The sequence below is a fragment of the Sinohyriopsis cumingii genome, chromosome 9 (assembly GCF_028554795.1).
Source record: "Sinohyriopsis cumingii isolate HCF-2022 chromosome 9, ASM2855479v2, whole genome shotgun sequence".
NCBI classification, from domain to species: Eukaryota; Metazoa; Mollusca; class Bivalvia; order Unionida; family Unionidae; genus Sinohyriopsis; species Sinohyriopsis cumingii.
Window position 1 is genome coordinate 42,294,328 of NC_142969.1, and position 6,866 is coordinate 42,301,193.

Below are 6,866 nucleotides of genomic sequence, written 5' to 3' on the forward strand. Positions count from 1 at the left end.
GAAATGTGCAAAGTGTTGAAAATATTAAATACTGTTGCACTTTAACGTAAAAATTGCAAGTAATAAATATAAAAATGTCAGTTGTCAAAAACCCAATGAGCAGTTAAGTGTTAAAAAGTACAAACAATTACAAATTACACAATTTAAATATCAAAACGTAAAACTCTCTTCCCTCTGTTACGACTCTGTGATCATAAAATAAGTAACAAGAAAGAGCTAAAACCTACAAGTTTTGTATAATTGAAAATATAATTTATTTCCCTCAAATACAAAACGAAAAAGTCAAAATAACTTACAGCACGGTGATTGAAACACTAAAGCCCTAAAGAGTTATATCAAGTCCAAAAGTATCAAGTACTCCGAATGAGTTCCAATGGCATTCCGAGTGATGGGACAGAAATGTACTAATGTATCAACAGCACTGAAGAATCACTATAATATAATCCCTAAATGTCTTTAAAGGAATTCACAGTAATTCCGCGACAACTATTATATATCATAATGTCTTTTTATAATGAATGTTAGAGTACCATGGTTCCAGCGAATGATAATTAAATGAATCCCCTAAATATAATCGAATGTATTCCAAGACTGACCATACTACCACGTAATAATTCTCTTGTATATAAATAACTAAGTCGTAACGCAACTGAGAGACGCATACTCATTCCAGAATGATTTGAACTGGTAAACAAGGTCACATGCATCAGATTAGTTTTTTTTTTTTTTTTTTTTTTTAATAGAAAACCTGTGACCTGCAGTCAGATCACGTGATGTTTACTTGAATAACAGTTAAACTCTACATTCGAACCTTATGGATGAATCCAATTACTTGATACGTGACTCATATTACAGTACACAACCCATTCATAAAGTATGTTCGTATTTATAACATTATTAATAACACTTACAACTGTAATTGAATGCTAACATACATACAGTGGAACCCCGCTATAACGCGCCCCGCCATAACGCGAATTCGGATATAACGCGGTCGTAGCATGGCTCCCGAAATTTCGTATATTCATTCACACATGAAAAAAAAATTTGGAGAAAAGTAAAAAAAACAAAACAAGAAATTAACTTCATTTTGGGCATGAGATTAGTTGTGACTTTTAAAATAATATGATCGTGGCATGGTTCCTGAAATTTAAATTCATTTACGTGTATTTTTATCGGACTGTGAAAATATTTGTTTAACGTACGAGAAATAGTGTGTAAAACGTTTATTATAATTTGGTGGAAGAATTCGCGTATGACTTTTAATAATAAACGATCGGAACTTAACAATTTATCCAGGTTCTTTAAGTGATTTTGGAGAAGTGATCGTGTATGAATTCTAAAATAATACGATATATATAACGTACGAGAAATAGTGTGTACAACGCTTGGCTTCTGAAATTTATCAATTTGAACAGGTTGTGGTGAAGCTCCATATTCTACTCTAGAAGAGAAAACTGGTTTCATTAGGTTTTTGAATTGTTAAGCCGAAGTAAACATTATCGGAAGTGTTACTTATTACGGATCCATGAGTAAAGCCAGTAAATCGTCTTTGTGATTGTCTTCCATGAAATCTGTATACAGTCGTTGCTCAAACAATAGCCGACATGGGCTTCTTATTTAACTGCAATCACAGCCAAGCAGCAGACAAAGCTGTGGTTGATACAAGAGTCGCACAATTTAATAAACATCAAAGGACGAAAGCCGCCAACATGTGTGCTGTGCTTGGCGGTGTGATCAAACAACAAACAGTTGAAAGTAAATAATATCCAATACAGACACCGTATGTAGACCCGGGAATAGCTGCATGCAATGACCGTACGATATCAGACGGCAAGTAAATGGTTTCAATATTTTGTTCATCCTATATTTTACACGACGAATTCAGACTATTACAAAATTATTGAATATTTTAAATCTGTACGATTTTCAATGAAATTACATCCATTATGGATGAACTGCATGCCACGACGGCACGGTAGCATACGGTGTTGATACACTTTTCATGATATAGCGATAGTCTGGTATTATCGGTCAATCTGTATTATCGTTCAAACAAATAAAAATTAGTAAATGTTTTTAATGCACAGTAATAACCTATAAATATATTAACCATCGATTATTTTGAATATATCTTAATTAATGCATTCCAGTTAATATTCATCTGATGATAAGCCGACTTTTGATCATTGCACATGTATACACGTATATGTTCTCGGAAAAAAAGTTAAATATTGTAAAACCCCGCATTAACGCGACCCCGCTTTTAACGCGATCCGATTTTATGGACCCCGATCATCGCGTTGTAGCGGGGTTCCACTGTATATAGCTATACAGAACACATACCCTCATAAAGAAAAAGAGAGATTTATACAATAAAACGTTCTTTTGCATATTATTCAAACATAATATATAATTAATATTCCATAGGCATTTATCTCATGAATGAAACAACATATATACAGATTAATGTAATAAAATTCTTCTATACACGTGAAAGTGTGTTTGCAATCAAATTATATTTTTCATTGACGTGTCTGATATCGATATTGTATTCCTGCCAATCAAATAATCTCTGACCTTTGCTTTTCATCTTGTGAATGAAAGCTAGGGCATCGTGATAACTGAATATAGGAATCAGAGAAGGGAGCTGAAAAAACATACATTTTAAAGTGTTGCAATGCAAATATTAAAGCCAAACATTTTCTTTTTAATCGTGGAATAATTTCTCTTGCGCTTGTTCAATAGTTTTGAAAAAATATCGCACTGGATAATCAACATCATTATTCTCTTCATGTATCAATACTCCGCCAACTCTACATTGCTTGCATCAACTGACATTTTAGATGATTGATTGAAATTTGGAGCTGAAAGAACTGGTGCACTCTTTAGTATGACTTTAACTTATCAAAACCTCTTGACATTTGTCAGAACAATAAAACCTGGTTTTCTTACTTAACAATTGGTCAAGAGTTCAGCAATAATGGAAAACTTAGTGCAAAATGTTCACAGTGTCCAGCCATACCCTCCAAAACGCATCGGTTGCTTCTTACTGATAGTCACATTGAATTCAGATAGCCCCAACCTTAACTCTTATGGTTTAACTTGACCGTGTCCAACAAAACGTCTTGAAATGCAACACAAGCTCGGCAAAGGCATCTTTACATACATTATTTGTCACATTTGCATCAGTGAATTGACCAAAGAACTTCTTAATGGTTTCCTAGTGGCCTTACCAGGTAATGGTGTAGAATATGACGTCATAAATTTCGCTGTTATCTATACAGATGTTATTTATGATAAGTACTAAAATTAACAACACCAACACGTAAAATGTGTGACTGATTTCGCTTTATTGGATCTTCAGACTGACTTCAAACTGAATTATATATTGTTACGTCATTAAATACTTATAGCTGACTGCGTTTGTATGAAAAAATATGAACGAGTTTTTCGAATGGAAATACTGCACGATCGTGGGACTGCAGTATATCCATCCGACAAAACGAGTTCACATTTTCCCATACAAATGCAGTAACAGTTTTATTATATGCCCATTTCCTTATTCTACCTAAGGATTAATTATATAAATATAAATATTCCAAACTAAATACACAAGCGCAGATTCATCAGTACACAACAACATTATTACTGCGCACATAACTCCGCCCAGATAAATTTTAACTTAGTCGCCCGCTAGACATAACTTTCGAAAGAAAATGACGTTGTTTTGGTCTACTTAAAATTAAAATTCGGAGTCTTATATTGAATGAATGCGCATTGCAACAACTTTTCCATTTGATCTGGAATGAATAGATTTTGGTATTTTTGTCGATTCTACGAGATTCTACGAAATTTCGTGATTATGCACTGGATTTATCTGTGCTAATTCTACATGGAGTACATCGGATGTCAGCAGCGTGTTGACATCTGCAAGTGTGTTTCTGTTCTGTCATTGAATGTTTGAAATCATAATGTGGGGAAAAAATGCAATTATCAAACAGACGCTATGGAATATAAAGTTTATTTCATTTTGAGTACAGTAAACAGGATGTAATTGTACTGGGAATATAGTCAAAATTACAGTATAATTTCGAAATGTGTAACCAAGCTTCATGACATAGCTCATGTAATTCGGATTTGCAGAACTAAGAAAATACATTTTGAGGAAATTCAGGATATAAAACTAAGTATATTTTTTGCCATTCTTATTACCAGCTAAAGAAGACAGCTTATGCATTGTCACTTGCATGTTATTTGTAGAGACCCGTCAATTGTATTAAATCTGCATCTCTCGCTAGCGTAAATCCGAAACATTGTAGCAAGAAAGTTAACGCAGAATGTGGCAAAACTGCTAGTGGCAGTCCAAGAAATATTTGCTTTTGTTCATTCAGAAACAAATTTAATCAACCAAAACGTAGAGCGCATACTACGTGAGTGTACATGATTTGTTTACAAAGTAGTTTCTAATACACTATCAATAGGTATGCGCAAGCACGGAGGGGATAACTCTAATATGCTTTTGAAAATTAATTTTAAGCACAGATATCAGAACAAGTCTTTTTTGCACCATACCCTATGTTAAAGTGATAACGTCTTGCATGGACGTATTGGTATTTATGTTAAGGAAATAAAAACCAAATCTTACGCATCAGACATTGTTTAATTTTAAGGCGCATTTTAAGGCGAGTAAGGGCAATACGAGGTATTTATATTTTATCCTGTTATTCGGCCAAATACGCTTTCTACACATAGATTTATAGAAAGAGCAACGATTTTACTATTTTTAAGATTTTTTTTTAAAAACCATTTAGCTGATGCGCTTTGCGTGAAATTAAGTCCTTAATTAAGTGGGTCAGACATGTAATCCAAACCGGAATATGTATTGCAAGCATGACGGAGGTAGTAACGGTATTTAGTGATGTCATTCTCAAGGCGCGAAAATGTTCCAATGCAAATTTATATCAACTTTTTGCCACAAATCAGCACACCATATGGCATATTCATAACTTTTCAAACACATCATACGCAGTTTTAATAGGACTAATCACCGGCTTACGAAATGGACTGCTACTTTGGCGATTTTCAACGCCAAACTACATTGTTGTGAATACGACTTAACCCTTCGCCATCGTGCTGAAGTGTGGTTATGTATAGCGTCAATTTTTAATTGTTACTCATTGTTTAGCAACATATATCGGTGGAATTGAAACAATGCATAGTAACGCGCATCTTGGATTTTTATTCACCCGGATTGTGCTAACATTTTGGAGTAAATCAAAGCTATGTAAATCCTAATGCACAATCAACGGCCATTTTCTCCAATTACCGTACGTAGAAATAAAAATTGGAATACATGTTTTACATGTCTTTTTTTTATTTACTCGTACAAATTCATTAACAACTTAGCATTTGTTTAATTTATGCTTCCAGTTTTTTTTAAATACTTTTGCAAATTCCAGGTTGTTGAGTGAAAACTGTTGATCCCAAAAGTTGAAAATTTTGACGGCTAGTTATTTTCAGATTTCAATTTCTGAACAGCTCCTGGCGAAATATCTTAGGGTTTATGAGGAAAAAATATAAATATGTAATAATGAGAGCATGATAAATCCAAAGAAGTCAAGGTTATAGCTTGAAAACACGTTTTTCAAAATATCTTGCTCATAGATACAGTATTGACCACACGTGAGTGGAATATGAAGTGAACTAGAGTGCAATATCGTAAAATACTGAACGATTCTGACAATGTAAACTTAAAGGAGAAAAAAATGAGCATATAATAAATTCTGCTTCTGAACGATCAATGATATTAACAATTTGACATGAAAAGATGATTTCATTGCTTAGAATCGTTATCATACGTTCTTGTTATTATCTTAAATGAATAATTGGCGTGGAAAAATGCATATACAGTATGGATAAGTGACACTTAAATACATAAAAATACATAACTCTTTATCATAACGATACAATAATCTCTACTGATAACCATATTGGAACTTTATGAATAAATAGAGAGAAACAGTTTTATATATATATATATATATATATATATATATATATATATATATATATATATATATATATATATATATATATATATATATATATATATATATATATATATATATATATAAGTAGTGAAAGGGGTCACTTTACGGACAATGGGAATTAGCATTACAGGGACCCCTGGGTCACTTTACGGACAATGGAAATTTAACATGGCGAAAAATCGTGGGTCACTTTACGGACAAGGGGAATTAACATGGGAATAAATCGTGGGTCACTCTACGGACAAGGGGAATTTAACATGGGGAATAGAGTTTGGGCTTGTTTAGGGACAAGGGGAATTTAACATGGGATTTTTTTTTTTTAAATTTAAAAATTTAAAAAAAGGGGTAGGCAATTCAAAGGCTATCTCTTTTCGAGAAATATGGCTGGCCCTGAAAAGGGCCTTTGGTTTATGTTAATATGCCCTTAACATAAAGGGCATTTGCGACATCTTCTTGTCCTCAAACTTCGTCTTACAGCAGGGCCATACATCAGAGTCCTCTTGAGGCAACCTTGTCTCTCTATATAGACTCTTCTTATCCACAGGCTGCTGTTGGTCCTGTAGACAACGGTCCACTTGGATCGGACATACATGAGCATGTCCGTCCTGAACATCATTGTTGACACAAGGGTTGAAGATTCAACGTCGGTCCACATGTTGAGGCTCCGAGAATAGGTGAATCAATGCAGTGAACTGCACTTATTTATAGGGACAGAAAGGATTGAAACGGATTGAGTTCATTCACCAATCCGAACACGCGTTACAGAATTCAGTCAGCCCGCATCCAATCCGAAGAGAGCAGTCTGTGACGTCA